At 44.3% G+C, this 19,865-nt stretch overlaps 1 pseudogene; it reads left to right on the top strand.

Moving 5' to 3' along the window:
* The window catches only part of LOC145862280 (vascular endothelial growth factor receptor 1-like), a 38,756-nt pseudogene that overhangs the window by 4,197 nt on the left and 14,694 nt on the right, over positions 1–19,865 (top strand).

Below are 19,865 nucleotides of genomic sequence, written 5' to 3'. Positions count from 1 at the left end.
GCTACAGACACTGACACCATTGACAAGACTCCATCGGGAAAGCAGTTGAGCAGTGAACAAGGGATGATGATGATGATGGTGGTAATAATGCTGATGTCATAATAAGGATGAGGATGGTTAGGAGACAATAATAGGGATGATGATGACGATGATGGCCAAGATAAAGATGAAGATAGCGATCACAATAGTGATGATGAGTTCCGGTGTTCCTCCTGCAGCGCACAGCTGTGGAACAAATACACTCTCACACACACACCTGCTGTCTGGCTAGCCGTGACTTCACTGTGTCAACACAGCTGAGCCCTGTCCCTCTCTTCCTCCTCCTCACTATGGAGCCCAGTGAGAGAGAGGGCCCCCAGCACGTCCACACAGAACCACATCCTACACACAGACAGGAAGTGCTCCAGGGGAAGAATAAGGTGAGCGCACCACCGGTGGAGTGGGCAGGCTGAGACACAGAGGGAGGGACTGTGATGGATTACAAACACATTCCCTAGAGAAACACGTATCACACTGACACAGCCATGATGGATTACACACACACACACACACACACACACACACACACACACACACACACACACACACACACACACACACACACACACACACACACACACACACCACACACACACACACACACACACACACACACACACACACACACACACACACACACACACACACAGAGAGAGAGAGAGCGAGAGAGAGAGAGACAGTGGCAAGAAAAAGTATGTGAACCCTTTGGAATTACCTGGATTTCTGCAAAAATTGGTCATCAAATTTCATCTGATCTTCATCTAAGTCACAACAATAGACAAACAAGTGTGCTTAAGCTAGTAACACACACATTATTGTATTTTTCTTGTCTATATTGAATACATAATTTAAACATTCACAGTGTAGGTTGAAAAAGTATGTGAACCCCTTGGCTAATGACTTCTCCAAAAGTGTCCTCGTCGTCAGATGAAACAGAGAAGTCATCGTCGGAAAAGGTGGACCAATACGCAGCGGAGTGAGTGTTCATATTCAATATTTAATTAATAGAAACACTTTAAACAAAACACAAAAATGAACGACAGCCTACAGTTCTGCTAGGTACAAAACTAACAAAATACAATTACCCACAAAACCCAAAGGAAAAACATGCTCCTTATGTGTGACTCCCAATCAACAACAACGAACTTCAGCTGTGCCTGATTGGGAGCCACACACACACACACACACACACACACACACACACACACACACACACACACACACACACACACACACACACACACACACACACACACACACACACACGGCCCAAAACAAAGAAATACCAAAAACCTAGAAAAAGAACATAGAACGCCCACCCAATGTAACACCCTGGCCTAACCAAAATAAAGAACAAAAACCCCTCTCTATGGCCAGGGCGTTACACAAAGAAACAGACACTTTCTATCTATTAAAACTGCTCTAGTCCAATCTCTCCTTAAAAACCCCTCTCTATGGCCAGGGCGTTACACAAAGAAACAGACACTTTCTATCTATTAAAACTGCTCTAGTCCAATCTCTCCTTAAAAACCCCTCTCTATGGCCAGGGCGTTACACAAAGAAACAGACACTTTCTATCTATTAAAACTGCTCTAGTCCAATCTCTCCTTAAAAACCCCTCTCTATGGCCAGGGCGTTACACAAAGAAACAGACACTTTCTATCTATTAAAACTGCTCTAGTCCAATCTCTCCTTAAAAACCCCTCTCTATGGCCAGGGCGTTACACAAAGAAACAGACACTTTCTATCTATTAAAACTGCTCTAGTCCAATCTCTCCTTAAAAACCCCTCTCTATGGCCAGGGCGTTACACAAAGAAACAGACACTTTCTATCTATTAAAACTGCTCTAGTCCAATCTCTCCTTAAAAAACCCTCTCTATGGCCAGGGCGTTACACAAAGAAACAGACACTTTCTATCTATTAAAACTGCTCTAGTCCAATCTCTCCTTAAAAACCCCTCTCTATGGCCAGGGCGTTACAAAAAGCTAATTGGAGTCAGGAGTCAGCTAACCTGGAGTCCAATCAATGAGATGAGATTGGAGATGTCTAGAGCTGCCTAGCCCTATAAAAAACACTCACAAAATTTGAGTTTACTATTCACAAGAAGCATTGCCTGATGTGAACCATGCCTCAAACAAAAGAGATCTCAGAAGACCTAAGATTAAGAATTGTTGACTTGCATAAAGCTGGAAAGGGTTACAAAAGTATGTCTAAAAGCCTTGATGTTCATCAGTCCACGGTAAGACAAATTGTCTATAAATTGAGAAAGTTCAGCACTGTTGCTACTCTCCCTAGGAGTGGTCATCCTGCAAAGATGACTGCAAGAACACAGAGCAGAATGCTCAATGAGGTTAAGAAGAATGTCAGCCTAAGACTTACAGAAATCTCTGGAACATGCTAACATCTCTGTTGACGAGTCTACGATACGTAAAACACTAAACAAGAATGGTGTTCATGGGAGGACACCACGGAAGAAGCCACTGCTGTCTAAAAAAAAACATTGCTGCAAGTCTGAAGTTTGCCAAAGCGCGCCTGGATGTTTTACAGCGCTACTGGCAAAATAGTCTGTGGACAGATGAAACTACAGTTGAGTTGTTTGGAAGGAACACACAACACTGTGTGGAGAAAAAAAAGGCACAGCACACCAACATCAAAACCTCATCCCAACTGTAAAGTATGGTGGAGGGAGCATCATGGTTTGGGGCTGCTTTGCTGCCTCAGGGCCTGGACAGCTTGCTATCATCGACAGAAAAATTAATTCCCAAGTTTATCAAGACATTTTGCAGGAGAATTCTGTCCGCCAATTGAAGCTCAACATAAGTTGGGTGATGCAACAGGACAACGACCCAAAACACAGAAGTAAATCAACAACAGAATGGCTTCAACAGAAGAAAATACGCCTTCTGGAGTGGCCTAGTCCTGACCTCAACCTGATTGAGATGCTGTGGCATGACCTCGAGAGAGCAGTTCACACCAGACATCCCAAGAATATTGCTTAACTGAAACAGTTTTGTAAAGAGGAATGGTCCAAAATTCCTCCTGACCATTGTGCAGGTCTGATCCGCAACTACAGAAAACATTTGGTTGAGGTTATTGCTGCCAAAGGAAGGTCAACCAGTTATTAAATCCAAAGGTTCACATACGTTTCCCACCCTGCACTGTGAATGTTTACATGGTGTGTTCAGTAAAGACATGAAAACGTATAGTTGTTTGTGTTATTAGTTTTAGTAGACTGTGTTTGTCTATTGTTGTGACCTAGATGAAGTTCAGATCAAATTGTATGACCAATTTATGCAGAAATCCAGGTATTTCCAAAGGGTTCACATACTTTTTCTTGCCACTGGTATCATATACAGTTGAAGTCGGAAGTTCACATACACCTTTGCCAAATACATTTAAACTCAGTTTTTCACAATTCCTGACATTTAAGTAAAAATAAAAAAATCCCTGTCTTAGGTCAGTTAGGATCACCACTTTAGTTTAAGAATGTGAAATGTCAGAATAATAGCAGATAATTATTTATTTTATCATATTTCCAGTGTTTACATACACTCAATTAGTATTTAGTAGCATTTCCTTTAAATTGTTTAACTTGGGTCAAACATTTTGGGTTACCTTCCACAAGCTTCCCACAATAAGTTGGGTGAATTTTGTGTCACGTCTTGGCCAGTAAAGGGGTTATTTGTCATTGTAGTTGGTCAGGGCGTGGCAGGGGGTGTTTGTTTTGTGTTTTGGGGTTTTTTGTCTAGGGGATTTTGGTTCTAGTTTTCATTTTCTATGTTCCGTTTTCCAGGTTTGCCGAGTGTGGTTTCCAATCAGGAGCAGGTGTCTTTCGTTGTCTCTGATTGGAAGCCATACTTAGGCAGCCTGTTTTCCTTTGGGTTTTGTGGGTGGTTGTTTTTCGTATAGTGCTTGTGTCCTTACGGAACTGTTTGGCGTTAGTTTATATTTTGTTTAAGTGTTCTCTTATACTAAATAAAGAAGATGAGCATGATACCCGCTGCGCCTTGGTCTAGCTTTTACGACGCACCTGACATTTTGGCCCATTCCTCTTGACAGAGCTGGTGTAACTGAGTCAGGGTTGTAGGCCTCCTTGCTTGCACACGCTAATTCAGTTCTGCCCACAAATGTTCTATAGGATTGAGGTCAGGGCTTAGTGATTGCCACTCCAATACCTTGACTTTGTTGTCCTTATGCCATTTTGCAGCAACTTTGGAAATATGCGTGGGGTCATTGTTCATTTGGAAGATCCATTTGCGACCAAGCTTTAACTTCCTGACTGATGTCTTGATGTTGCTTCAATATATCCACATAATTTTCCTTCCTCATGAGGCCATCTATTTTGTGAAGTGCACCAGTCCCTCCTGCAGCAAAGCACCCTCACAACATGATGCTGCCACCCCCATGCTTCACAGTTGGGATGGTGTTCTTCGGCTTGCAAGCATAACCCTTTTCCCTCCAAACATAAGTGGTCATTATGGCTAAACAGTTCTATTTTTGTTTCATCAGACCAGAGGAAATTTCTCCAAAAAGTATGATCTTTGACCCCATGTGCAGTTGCAAACTGTAGTCTGGCTTTTTAATGGCGGTTTTGGAGCAGTGGCTTCTTCCTTGCTGAGCGGCCTTTCAGCTTATGTCGACATAGGACTCATTTTACTGTGGATATAGATACTGTTGTACCTGTTTCCTCCAGAATCTTCACAAGGTCCTTTGCTGTTGTTCTGGGATTGATTTGCACTTTTCACACCAAGTACGTTTATCTCTAGGAGACAGAATGCATCTCCTTCCTGAGTGGTATGATGGCTGTGTGGTCCAATGGTGTTTATACTTGCATACTATTGCTTGTACAGATGAATGTGGTACCTTCAGGCGTTTGGAAATTGCTCCTATGGACGAACCAGACTTGTGGAGGTCTCCCCCAAAAAATTCTGAGGTCTTGCCTGATTTCTTTTGATTTTCCCATGATGTTAAGCAAAGAGGCACTGAGTTTGAAGGTAGGCCTTGAAATACATCCACAGGTACACCTCCAATTGACTCAAATTATGTCAATTAGCCTATCAGAAGCTTCTAAAGCCATGACATTTTCTGGAATTTTCCAAGCTGTTTAAAGGCACAGTCAACTTAGAGTATGCCACCTTCTGACCCACTAGAATTGTGATACAGTGAGATATAAGTGAAATAATCTGTCTGTAAACAATTGTTGGAAAAATTACTTGTGTCATGCACAAAGTAGATGTCCTAACCGACTTGCCAAAACTATAGTTCGTTAACAAGAAATTTGTGGTTTGGTTGAAAAACAAGTATTAATGACTCCAACCTAAGTGTATGTAAACTTCCGACTAATCAATAACCATTTAAATTAGGGTTGCAAAATTCCAGTAACTTTCCAATGATTCCGTTTTTTCTGAAATCACGACGAGAACATTACGTGAATTCTGAAAAATCACAGAGTCCTCCAACCGGGAATTCTGGAACACCGGGGAATTTGGGGAATTTTACTAATGTTTTGAAACCCTACATTTAATCAAACATGTACAGTGCATTCGGAAGGTTTTCCACATTGTGTTACGTTACAGCCTTATTCTAAAATGAATTAAATAAAACAAATCTATACACAACAATCTATACACAATAACCCATAATGACAAAGTGAAAACAGGTTTTTAGAAATGTTTGCTAATTAATTAACATAAGTATTCAGACCCTTTGCTATGAGACTCGAAATTGAGCTCAGGTGCGTCCTGTTTCCATTGATCATCCTTGAGATGTTTCTACAACTTGATTGGAGACCACCTGTGGTAAATTCAATTGAATGGACATGATTTGAAAAAGCACATGCCTGTCTATATAAGGTCCCACAGTTGACAGTGCATTTCAGGGCAAAAACCAAGCCATGAGGTCGAAGGAACTGTCCGTAGGGCTCCGAGACAGGATTGTGTCGAGGCACAGATCTGTGGAAGGGTTACCAAAACATTTCTGCAGCATTGAAGGTCCCCAAGAACACAGTGGCCTCCATCATTCTTAAATGGAAGAAGTTTGGAACCACCAAGACTCTTGCTAGAGCTGGCCGCCCGGCCAAACTGAGCAATCAGGGGAGATGGGCCTTGGTCAGGGAGGTGACCAAGAACCCGATGGTCACTCTGACAGAGCTCGAGAGTTCCTCTGTGGAGATGGGAGAACCTTCCAGAAAGACAACCATCTCTTCAGCACTCCTCCAATCAGGCCTTTATGGTACAGTAGCCAGACGGAAGCCACTCTTCAGTAAAAGGCACATGACAGCCCACTTGGAGTTTTCCAAAAGGCACCTGAAGGACAAGATTCTCTGGTCTGATGAAACCAAGTTAAACTCTTTGGCCTGAATGCCAAGCGTCACATCTTGAGAAAATCTGAAACCATCCCTACGGTGAAGCATGGTGGTGGCAGCATCATGCTGTGGGGATGTTTTTCAGCGGCAGGGACTGTTCCTAGGCCGTCATTGAAAATAAGAATTTGTTCTTAACTGACTTGCCTAGTTAAATAAATAAAAGATTGATGAGGGGAAAAAACAATGCAATCCATTTTAGAATAAGGCTGTAACCTAACAAAATGTTGAAAAAAATCAAGGGGTCTGAATACTTTACAAATGCACTGTATACACACACACAGACAGACTACAGCTGTCTTATACACCAAGATGCTACAACTCATTAATCTTTCTATCACACACACAAACATACTAAAGCTTGTGAGAATTTGTCAGCGAGTAGGTAACCCGTCACTACCATCCCTTCTATTGGCCTATGTGCAATCACTGGAGAATAAACTGGATGAGTTTCACTGAGTCATGGCTGAATGATGACACGGATGATATACAGTTGGCTGAGTTTTCTGTGCATCGGCAAGACAGAACAGCTACCTCCGGTAAGACAAGGGGTGGTGTGTGTCTATTTGTCTGGTGCGTGATATCTAATATTAAGGAAGTCTTGAGGTATTGCTTGCCTGAGATAGAGTACCTCATTAAAGCTGTAGACCACACTACCTACAAAGAGAATTTTCATCTGTATTTTTCGTAGCTGTCTATTTACCACCTCAAACCAATGATGGCACTAAGACCGCACTCAACGAGCTGTAAAAGACCATAAACACAAAAATGCTCATCCAGAAGCGATGCTCCTAGTGGCCGGGGACTTTAATGCAGGCAAACTTAAAGGGGTTTTACCTCATTTCACATGTGCAACCAGAGGAAAAAAAATCTCTAGACCACCTTTACTCCACACAAAGAGACGCGTAGAAAGCTCCCCCTCGCCCTCCATTTGGCAAATCTGACCATAATTCTATCCGACTAATTCCTGTTTACAAGCAAAAACTATAGCAGGAAGTGCCAGTGACTCGCTCAGTACGGAAGTGGTAAGATGAAGCAGATGCTACGCTACAGGACTGTTTTGCTAGCACAGACTGGAATATGTTCCGTGAATCATCCAATGGCATTGAGGAGTATACCACCTCAGTCACCGCATTCATCAATAAGTGCACTGACAACGTCGTCCCCACAGTGACTGTACGCACATATCCCAACCAGAAGCCATGGATTACAGGCAACATCTGCACCAAGCTAAAGGCTAGAGCTGCCGCTTCAAGGAGCGGTACACTAATCCGGACGCTTATAAGAAATCCTGCAACGCCCTCTGACGCACCATCAAACAGGCAAAGCATCAATACGGGACTAAGATTGAATCCTACTACACCGGCTCTGACGTTCATTGGATGTGGCAGGGCATGCAAACTATTATGGACTACAAAGGGAAACATAGCCGCGAGCTGCCCAGTGACGCGATCCTACCAGACGGGCTAAATGCCTTTAATGCTCGCTTCGAGGCAAGCAACATTGAAGATTGCATGAAGGCACCAGCAGTCCCAGATGAATGTGGATCACGCTCTCCGTAGCCGATGTGAGCAAAACCTTTAAACAATTCAAGATTCCCACCTGGACAAAAAGAACACCTATGTGAGAATGCTGTTCATTGACTACAACTCTGTACTCAACACCATAGTGCCCTCAAAGCTCATCACTAAGCTAAAGGCCCTGGGATTAAACACCTCTCTCTGCAACTGGATCCTGGACTTCCTGACGGGCCGACCCCAGGTGGTAAGAGTAGGCAACAACACATCCACCACGCTGATCCTTAACACAGGGGCCCCTCAGGGGTGAGTGCTTAGTCCCCTCCTCTACTCCCTGGTCACCCACGACTTCATGGCCAGGCACAACTCCAACACCATCATGAAGTTTGCTGATGACACAACGGTGGTAGGCTTGATCACCGACAACGATGAGACAGCCTATAAGGAAGAGGTCAGAGAACTGGCAGTGTGGTGCCAGGACAACAAACTCTCCCTCAATGTGAGCAAGACAAAGGAGCTGATTGTGAACTATAGGAAAAGGAGTGTGAACATGCCCCCTTTCACATCGACGGGGCTGTAGTGGAGCTGGTCAAGAGCTTCAAGTTCCTTGGTGTCCACATCACCAACAAACAATCATGGTCCGAACACACCAAGACAAGATGTTCCTCTTCGTTTTTATGTTTTATCATCTCGCTGTCATACTGTGGTTCAACCGTGTTGGATCTTGTTGGAATTAATGAACTAAACTAAACTGAGACAGTAGCGAGAGGGCACCACAATGCCTATTCCAACTCAGGAGACTGAAAAGACTTGGCATGGTTCCCCAGATCCTCAAAAAGTACTACAGCTGCACCATCGTGAGTATCCTGACCGGTTGCATCACCGCATGGTATGGCAACTGCTCGGCATCCGACCGTAAGGTTGTCCGACCGAGGGTTGTGCGTAATGGTCAGTACATCACTGGGGCCAAGCTTCCTGCCATTCAGGACCTCTATACCAGGAGGTGTCAGAGGAAGGCCCAAAAAATTGTCAAAAACTCCAGTCACCCAAGTCACAGACTGTTCTCTCTGCTACTGCATGGTACCGAAGCGCCAAGTCTAGGTCCAAAAGGCTCCTTAAAAGCTTCTACCCCCAAGCCATAAAACTGCTGAACAATTAATCCAATGCCCACCTGGACAATTTACATTGACCCCCTTTTGTTTTACGCTGCTGCTACTCTGTTTATTATCTATGCATAGTCACTTTCCCCCTACCTACATGTACAAATCAAATCAAATCAAATGTATTTATATAGCCCTTCGTACATCAGCTGATATCTCAAAGTGCTGTATAGAAACCCAGCCTAAAACAGCAAACAGCAAGCAAAGCATGTGAAAGAAGCACGGTGGCTAGGAAAAACTCACTAGGAAAAACTCCCTAGAAAGGCCAAAAACCTAGGAAGAAACCTAGAGAGGAACCAGGCTATGAGGGGTGGCCAGTCCTCTTCTGGCTGTGCAGGGTGGATATTATAACAGAACATGGTCAAGATGTTAAAATGTTCATAAATGACCAGCATGGTCAAATAATAATAATCATAGTAGTTGTCGAGGGTGCAACAAGCACGTCCGGTGAACAGGTCAGGGTTCCATAGCCGCAGGCAGAACAGTTGAAACTGGAGCAGCAGCACGGCCAGGTGGACTGGGGACAGCAAGTAGTCATCATGCCAGGTAGTCCTGAGGCATGGTCCTAGGGCTCAGGTCCTCCGAGAGAAAGAAAGAGAGAAAGAGAGAATTAGAGAGAGCATATTTAAATTCACACAGGACACCGGATAAGACAAGAGAAATACTCCAGATGTAACAGACTGACCCTAGCCCCCCGACACATAAACTACTGCAGCATAAATACTGGAGGCTGAGACAGGAGGGATCAGAAGACACTGTGGCCCCATCTGATGATACCCCCAGACAGGGCCAAACAGGCAGGATATAACCCCACCCACTTTGCCAAAGCACAGCCCCCACACCACTAGAGGGATGTCTCCAACCACCAACTTACCGTCCTAAGACAAGGCCGAGTATAGCCCACAAAGATCTCCGCCACGGCACAACCCAAGGGGGGGGGGGGGGGGGGCGCCAACCCAGACAGGAAGACCACGTCGGTGACTCAACCCACTCAAGTGACGCACCCCTTCCATGGACGGCATGGAAGAACACCAGTAAGCCAGTGACTCAGCCCCCGTAATAGGGTTAGAGGCAGAGAATCCCAGTGGAGAGAGGGGAACCGGCAAGGCAGAGACAGCAAGGGCGGTTCGTTGCTCCAGCCTTTCCGTTCACCTTCACACTCCTGGGCCAGACTATACTTAATCATAGGACCTACTGAAGAGATAAGTCTTCAGTAAAGACTTAAAGGTTGAGACTGAGTCTGCGTCTCTCACATGGGTAGGCAGACCATTCCATAAAAATGGAGCTCTATAGGAGAAAGCCCTACCTCCAGCCGTTTGCTTAGAAATTCTAGGGACAATTAGGAGGCCTGCGTCGTGTGACCGTAGCGTACGTGTAGGTATGTACGGCAGGACCAAATCGGAAAGATAGGTAGGAGCAAGCCCATGTAATGCTTTGTAGGTTAGCAGTAAAACCTTGAAATCAGCCCTTGCCTTAACAGGAAGCCAGTGTAGGGAGGCTAGCACTGGAGTAATATGATCAAATTTTGGGGTTCTAGTCAGGATTCTAGCAGCCGTATTTAGCACTAACTGAAGTTTGTTTAGTGCTTTATCCGGGTAGCCGGAAAGTAGAGCATTGCAGTAGTCCAGCCTAGAAGTAACAAAAGCATGGATTCATTTTTCTGCATCATTTTTGGACAGAAAGTTTCTGATTTTTGCAATGTTACGTAGATGGAAAAAAGCTGTCCTTGAAACAGTCTTGATATGTTCTTCAAAAGAGAGATCAGGGTCCAGAGTAACGCCGAGGTCCTTCACAGTTTTATTTGAGACGACTGTACAACCATCCAGATTAATTGTCAGATTCAACAGAAGATCTCTTTGTTTCTTGGGACCTAGAACAAGCATCTCTGTTTTGTCTGAGTTTAAAAGTAGAAAGTTTGCAGCCATCCACTTCTTTATGTCTGAAACACAGGCTTCTAGGGAGGGCAATTTTGGGGCTTCACCATGTTTCATTGAAATGTACAGCTGTGTGTCATCCGCATAGCAGTGAAATTTAACATTATGTTTTCGAATGACATCTCCAAGAGGTAAAATATATAGTGAAAACAACAGTGGTCCTAAAACGGAACCTTGAGGAACACCGACATTTACAGTTGATTTGTCAGAGGACAAACCATTCACAGAGACAAACTGATATCTTTCCGACAGATAAGATCTAAACCAGGGCACTAAGATCTAGGAGCACGAGGACAGATGCAGAGCCTCGGTCTGACGTCATTAAAAGGTCATTTACCACCTTCACAAGTGCAGTCTCAGTGCTATGATGGGGTCTAAAACCAGACTGAAGCATTTCGTATACATTGTTTGTCTTCAGGAAGGCAGTGAGTTGCTGCGCAACAGCTTTTTCAAAAATTTTTGAGAGGAATGGAAGATTCGATATAGGCCGATAGTTTTTTATAATTTCTGGGTCAAGAGAGGCTTTTTCAAGAGAGGCTTTATTACTGCCACTTTTAGTGAGCTTGGTACACATCCGGTGGATAGAGAGCCGTTTATTATGTTCAACATAGGAGGGCCAAGCACAGGAAGCAGCTCTTTCAGTCGTTTAGTTGGAATAGAGTCCAGTATGCAGCTTGAGGGTTTAGAGGCCATGATTATTTTCATCATTGTGTCAAGAGATATAGTTCTAAAACACTTTAGTATCTCCCTTGATCCTAGGTCCTGGCAGAGTTGTGCAGACTCAGGACAATGGAGCTTTGGAGGAATACGCAGATTTATAGAGGAGTCCGTTATTTGCTTTCTAATGATCATGATCTTTTCCTCAAAGAAGTTCATAAATGTATTACTGCTGAAGTGAAAGCCATCCTCCATTTGCGAATGCTGCTTTTTAGTTAGCTTTGCGACAGTATCAAAAATAAATTTCGGATTGTTCTTATTTTCCTCAATTAAGTTGGAAAAATAGGATGATCGAGCAGCAGTGAGGCCTCTTCGATACTGCACGGTACTGTCTTTCCAAGCTAGTCGGAAGACTTCCAGTTTGGTGTGGCGCCATTTCCATTCCAATTTTCTGGAAGCTTGCTTCAAAGCTCGTGTATTTTCTGTATACCAGGGAGCTAGTTTCTTATGACAGATGTTTTTAGTTTTTAGGGGTGCAACTGCATCTAGGGTATTGCGCAAGGTTAAATTGAGTTCCTCTGACGTCCTTGGGTAGGCAGAGGGAGTCTGGAAGGGCATCAAGGAATCTTTGGGTTGTCTGAGAATTTATAGCACGACTTTTAATGCTCCTTGGTTGGGGTCTGAGCAGATTATTTGTTGCAATTGCAAACGCAATAAAATGGTGGTCCGATAATCCAGGATTATGAGGAAAAACATTAAGATCCACAACATTTATTCCATGGGACAAAACTAGGTCCAGAGTATGACTGTGGCAGTGAGTAGGTCCAGAGACATGTTGGACAAAACCCACTGAGTCGATGATGGCTCCGAATGCCTTTTGGAGTGGGTCTGTGGACTTTTCCATGTGAATGTTAAAGTCACCAAAAATTAGAATATTATCTGCAATGACTACAAGGTCCGATAGGAATTCAGGGAACTCAGTGAGGAACACTGCATATGGCCCAGGAGGCCTGTAAACAGTAGCTATAAAAAGTGATTGAGTAGCTGCACAGAGTTCATGACTAGAAGCTCAAAAGCCGAAAACGTCATTGTTTTTTTTTTTTTATTTAAATTTGCTATCGTAAATGTTAGCAACACCTCCACCTTTGCAGGATGCGTGGGGGATATGGTCACTAGTGTAACCAGGGGGTGAGGCCTCATTTAACACAGTAAATTCATCAGGCTTAAGCCATGTTTCAGTCAGGCCAATCACATCAAGATTATGATCAGTGATTAGTTCATTGACTATAACTGCCTTGGAAGTGAGGGATCTAACATTAAGTAGCCCTATTTTGAGATGTGAGGTATCACGATCTCTTTCAATAATGGCAGGAATGGAGGAGGTCTTTATTCTAGTGAGATTGCTAAGGCGAACACCGCCATGTTTAGTTTTGCCCAACCTAGGTCGAGGCACAGACACGGTCTCAATGGGGATAGCTGAGCTGACTACACTGACTGTGCTAGTGGCAGACTCCACTAAGCTGGCAGGCTGGCTAACAGCCTGCTACCTGGCCTGCACCCTATTTCATTGTGGAGCTAAGGGAGTTAGAGCCCTGTCTATGTTCCTAGATAAGATGAGAGCACCCCTCCAGCTAGGATGGAGTCCATCACTCCTCAACAGGCCAGGCTTGGTCCTGTTTGTGGGTGAGTCCCAGAAAGAGGGCCAATTATCTACAAATTCTATCTTTTGGGAGGGGCAGAACGCAGTTTTCAACCAGCGATTGAGTTGTGAGACTCTGCTGTAGAGCTCATCACTCCCCCTAACTGGGAGGGGGCCAGAGACAATTAATCGATGCCGACACATCTTTCTAGCTGATTTACACGCTGAAGCTATGTTGCGCTTGGTGACCTCTGACTGTTTCATCCTAACATCGTTGGTGCCGACGTGGATAACAATATCCCTATACTCTCTACACTCGCCAGTTTTAGCTTTAGCCAGCACCGTCTTTAGATTAGCCTTAACATCGGTAGCCCTGCCCCCTGGTAAACAGTGTATGATCGCTGGATGATTCGTTTTAAGTCTAATACTACGGGTAATGGAGTCGCCAATGACTAGGGTTTTCAATTTGTCAGAGCTAATGGTGGGAGCCTTCGGCGTCTCAGACCCCACAACGGGAGGAGTAGAGACCAGAGAAGTTTCGGCCTCCGACTCCGACTCTCTTAATGAGGAGAACCGGTTGAAAGTTTCTGTCGGCTGAATAAGCGACACCGGTTGAGCATTCCTACAGCGTTTCCCTCCAGAAGCCATGAGAAAGTTGTCCGGCTGCGGGGACCGTGCGAGGGGGTTTATACTAACGTTACTATCTGTACTTACTGGTGGCACAGACGCTGTTTCATCCTTTCCTACACTGAAATTACCCTTGCCTAACGATTGCGTCTGAAGCTGGGGTTGCAGCACAGCTATCCTCGCCGTAAGGTGATCGTTCTCCTGTATATTATAAGTACAACGACTGCAATTAGAAGGCATCATGTTAATGTTACTTAGCTTCGGCTGTTTGAAGTCCTGACGAACCATGTCCAGATAAAACCTCCGGGGTGAAAAAGTTGAATGAAAAAAGTTGAGTGAGGGAAAAACTAAAAATATACGGTAATGAAAAAGTAAAAACCGTGAGGTAGTCAGGTAGCAAAGTAAGATCGGCAACAAAACGCACAGCAGCACGTAAACAAGTCTGCAAGTTGTAAATGACCTCAATTACTTTGACTAACCTGTACCCCTGCACATTGACTCGGTACCGGTACCCCTTGTATATAGCCTTATTATTGTTATTTTATTGTGTTACTTTTTTACTTTAGTTTATTTAGTAAATCTTTTCTTAACTGCATTGTTGGTTAAGGACTTGTAAGTATTTCAAGGCAAGGTCTACACCTGTTGTATTCAGCATGTGACAAACACAATTTGATTGATATCATATACCCAAAGATGCTACTACTCATTAATCTTTAAGGTCACACACATACACACACTTAGTTAGTTGAGTGTGTGTAGTGTGTTTAGCTGCCCTGTGGTTTGGAGGTGGGTAGTAGTGCTGGCTCAGAGACACCTATTATCTCAGTCGGCTGCTGGAAAATGTGTGCGTGTGTGTGTGTGTGTTTATTTTCCACAGACCGTGGGGATTTTGATGGTTGCTGAGGCTTGTATCTGGAGTGTATCGCTGTATTGCCTCTAACTCTGTGGTCAAGAACGAAATGGGCATGTCCTTTTATATTACAGGTGCAGTACAACGACATTACACCAACATACTGGTCACTACACAGTCACATGATCCAAACAACGTCCTACATTATGACTTGCAGTATAGTACTACCAGTATGTGCACCATTGCATACGTTGGTGTGTTTGTGTGTCATGATGTAAAAGCTATGAGTGACTAATATATTAATCATCACTGCCTCTCCCCATCTTTCCCCCTCTTCCCCCCCCTCTCTCTCGCTCTCTCTCTCTCTTTTCTTGTCCTTTGTCTCTCTCTCAATTCCTCCCCCTCTCTCACTGTGACGATAGAGAGAGAGAGAGTGTGTGTGTGTGTGTGTGTGTGTGTGTGTGTGTGTGTGTGTGTGTGTGTGTGTGTGTGTGTGTGTGTGTGTTGTGTGTGTGTGTGTGTGGTGTGTGTGTGTGTGTGCTGGTGTTGTTGTGTGTGTGCTGGTGTTGTTGTGTGTGTGCTGGTGTTGTTGTGTGTGTGTGCGCGTGAGTGAATGTTGTCCGCTGTGTATTTGTGTGTGTGTGTGTGTTTACCCCTGTGTGAGTTGTCCGCTGTGTATTTGTGTGTGTGTGTTTACCCCTGTGTGAGTTGTCCGCTGTGTATATGTGTGTTTGAGTGAAACAGGAACCTTGGGCTCTTATCGGGTCACTTCCCTGTGCGGGGTGCACTTCCCTGGGCCACCAGGCCCTCTTTATTTCGAGAGAACTGGGGGTGTTGGAGACAGATAAACACTATCTGCCATCAGGAAAGCCTAGAGCCGTTTCCACGGGAAGTTTCAAATAGCTAAAGTAAATAAAAGACCTTTTCACCGTATTCCTCAAGCTACTTTTACCCACAATAGTTATTCAACTTTGTCATCAAAGGTTAAGAAAATGGTGGCTTGGTGGACTCAAATTCGATAGAGGTCTAGTGAGATGGGCAGGAAGGTTTGTTGTGGTGTTACAAGGGTTTCAGAGTTGTGTGATAGGGAGGTGTAGACCAAAGTGGCTTGAATAGGAACTGAATCTCTGCAGCCCTCCCTCCCTCTCTCCCTCCTCACCTCCCTGTCTCCCCCGTCCTTCTTTCTCTCCGACCTCCCTCTCTCAGATGTCCCAGGAGGCTTCAGTGTGAGTCAGGAGGAGGAGCTAAGAGAGGGAGGAGACCTACACCTCACTTACGTAGCCAATAAACAACGGTACACCAAGTTGTCATGGCAACTGGTGACTGACACAGCAGAGCCCTCTAACCTCTCACACGTGATCACTCTGATCATCATCATCATCAACATCACTATAACACATTCACGCATCCATTGACAAACAGGGTCATAGACACACATACAATATCATTTCAACTCAGCAGAAAATAGATCTGCATTGCCTTTATGGCCCTTTCCATTGTATGGAGATAACACCAATCACCACCTGGTATGCACATAAACCCTCAACTTCACACACAATGACACACACACACACACACACACACACAGTGTCAGATCAGTGCTTGGGAACTGGGTCCTGTAGTTTCCTGGGGCCCCTCCCTGCCTCAGTCTTTCTTTCACGTGGGAATGCTCCCTCGTCAGGAGGAAGAGGACACAATGGCACTTCCCACAATGCCACATTTACAGGCCCCTTCACAGGGCCAGAGGAACAATCAGCCAATCAGACACTGTCAGACCACGAACTCACAGACAATCATCAATTGTTGTCCAGGAGGAAGATATGGGAAACAACAGTCAGTCCCGTGTTACTTAAGTCCCTTTTATTCATGTATTTTACTGCTGCTGCTCACAATCAAATCCTGACGCGTACACTTCCTCTGAAAGACCCCATGGGCTTTTTACTAGAGAGAGACAGAGAGAGAGAGAAGGAGAGAAAGAGAAAGAGATAATACGAAAGAGAGAGAGGGGGGAGAGAGAGAGAGAATAAGAAGGAGAGAGAGAGAGAGAGAGAGAGAGAGAGAGAGAGAGAGAGAGAGAGAGAGAGAGAGAAAAGGGAGAGAAAAGGGAGAGAGGGGCGGGAATGTACCTATTCTAGGTGGTGAGTAACGTTTAGTGGCCATTTATGACTAATGGTCAATGGTCTATTAACAGCTAATAACAGCCCTGATGATGAATGATAGATTGTTTTGGTCAGTGGGAAAAGAGATATTTTAAGGTTACTACTACAAACCCAAGAGGGACCCACGTCAGCTGATGTGAAGTTGAAGTTAAGGCCACACACACACAGAAATGTGTTACTAATACACACATTGTCATCAGAGTGTGGCAAGGGTCCAGGGACGGATGTCAAATATCCCTCATTTCAATTTGCAGGAAAAACGCCACTCATTCTATTCAGAGGACTACTGTATGATCTATTCAGAGGACTATTGTATGATCTATTCAGAGGACTACTGTATGATCTATTCAGAGGACTATTGTATGATCTATTCAGAGGACTATTGTATGATCTATTCAGAGGACTACTGTATGATCTATTCAGAGGACTACTGTATGATCTATTCAGAGGACTACAGTATGATCTATTCAGAGGACTACTGTATGATCTATTCAGAGGACTACAGTATGATCTATTCAGAGGACTACTGTATGATCTATTCAGAGGACTACTGTATGATCTATTCAGAGGACTACTGTATGATCTATTCAGAGGACTACTGTATGATCTATTCAGAGGACTGTTGTATGATCTATTCAGAGGACTACTGTATGATCTATTCAGAGGACTATTGTATGATCTATTCAGAGGACTACTGTATGATCTATTCAGAGGAATACTGTATGATCTATTCAGAGGAATACTGTATGATCTATTCAGAGGACTGCTGTATGATCTATTCAGAGGAATACTGTATGATCTATTCAGAGGACTACTGTATGATCTATTCAGAGGACTACTGTATGATCTATTCAGAGGACTGCTGTATGATCTATTCAGAGGAATACTGTATGATCTATTCAGAGGACTACTGTATGATCTATTCAGAGGACTACTGTATGATCTATTCAGAGGACTACTGTATGATCTATTCAGAGGACTACTGTATGATCTATTCAGAGGACTACAGTATGATCTATTCAGAGGACTACTGTATGATCTATTCAGAGGACTACAGTATGATCTATGAATGTGGTGCAGTGATGACTTCTTTTCTCATGGACCTTGGCCATTGAGTTATTAACAACACACCTCCTCACACACACACGCACACACACACACACACACACACACACACACACACACACACACACACACACACACACACACACACACACACACACACACACACACACACACACACACACCACACACACACACACACACACACACACACACACACACACACACACACATACCTCCACACTCACTTACTCACACACTCACACACACACACCTCCTATCACACACTCATTGTGTGTGTTCCCCCACAGTACTGAAGACTCCGGTGCTGTTACAGACTGCCAGCGGTTCAGTGACACTCAGCTGCCCCACCCACGGCGTGTGCCACACCACCTCATCACATGGTACAAGGACCAACACTCTCTTCTGCAGGACTCAGGTAAGATACACAGTGCTATTATATCCCCCCTTTTTCACTGTTCAGACTCCCTCTCCTCATCTCCTCTTCATCTGTACTGTCTGAATGAAAAGGAGATCCTCTTCAGACTATTGAGATTGACCTCTGAAGTTAGTGCTGTAAAATGACCGTGACATGTTCTGTTTCTCATGAGCAGGAGGCAGGACCCACATTGACCAAATCACAGTGAAGGAACAGGGTCTGTACACCAGCCAGGCCACCAATGAGAGAGGCTCTGCTGTGGGCTCCACCTACATCTGAGTTCACAGTAAGGATCCGCTAACCAATAGTAACTCTGGAATACAATAAACTCTCTCTCTTCTCTCTTTCTATAACCATCCAAGATGGGTTTCTTCCATATATGGGCATTTTTATGTCTGTGGACACATTGTTGTGATACCTACCATTAGATGATTAAATGTATACATATTACAGTAATCTATTATAACAAGAGAGAAGCGTAAAGCTTCAGCTAACAGAGTGAGATACAGTATGAAGACAATGCTGCATACTGTTAACTTGGTCTTAGTCTTGATAGATTTTCCCAGAACACATTTTGAAGGTTTATATCACAGTTTTGTTCCTCATTTAGAGAGTCTTGGCCCAGCCCTTTCCAGTATAAGCTAGTCCTCTGTGTCATCACCCCGTTTGGAGGGCCCTTCCCTGGGCAAAGGCAGCGGATGCTCCCTAGCCTGACCATGGAGAGGAGTGGCTGAGTGTTGTTGTGTTCTGATAAGTCAGGAAGGAAGCTGTCTCCCTTTTTGATTTCCTTTCGGAAGCGCCCCACTCTGCTGCCCCGTCAACTGAGGCTATTTCTATATCTTCAGAAGCCCCACTCTGCTGCCCTGTAAACTTGGACTATTTCTATATCTTCAGAAGCCCCACTCTGCTGCCCTGTAAACTTGGACAATTTATATATATTCAGAAGCCCCACTCTGCTGCCCTGCAAACTTGGGCTATCTTCCCTCTCTCTCTCTCTCTCTCTCTCTCTCTCTCTCTCTCTCTCTCTCTCTCTCTCTCTCTCTCTCTCTCTCTCGCTTTCTCTCTCTCTCGCTTTCTCTCTCTCTCTCTCTCGCTTTCTCTCTCTTCCTCTCACTCTCTTTCTCTCTCTCTCTCTTTCTCTCTCTTTCTGTCTGTGTGTAGACTCATCAGAGGCCTTGTCTCTGGAGATCCTTACTCTCACCTGTACCTGTCTGGTGGCCACTCTCTTCTGGCTGCTGCTTACTCTGTTCATATGTAAACTCAAACAGGTGATCACTCTGTTCATATGTAAACTCAAACAGGTGATCACTCTGTTCATATGTAAACTCAAACAGGTGATCACTCTGTTCATATGTAAACTCAAACAGTTGATCACTCTCTTCATACGTAAACTCAAACAGGTGATCACTCTCTTCATACG

Source organism: Salmo salar, chromosome 19, assembly GCF_965601325.2.
Source record: "Salmo salar chromosome 19, fSalSal1, whole genome shotgun sequence".
Taxonomy (NCBI): Eukaryota; Metazoa; Chordata; class Actinopteri; order Salmoniformes; family Salmonidae; genus Salmo; species Salmo salar.
This window is presented reverse-complemented; position numbering and strand designations above follow the sequence as displayed.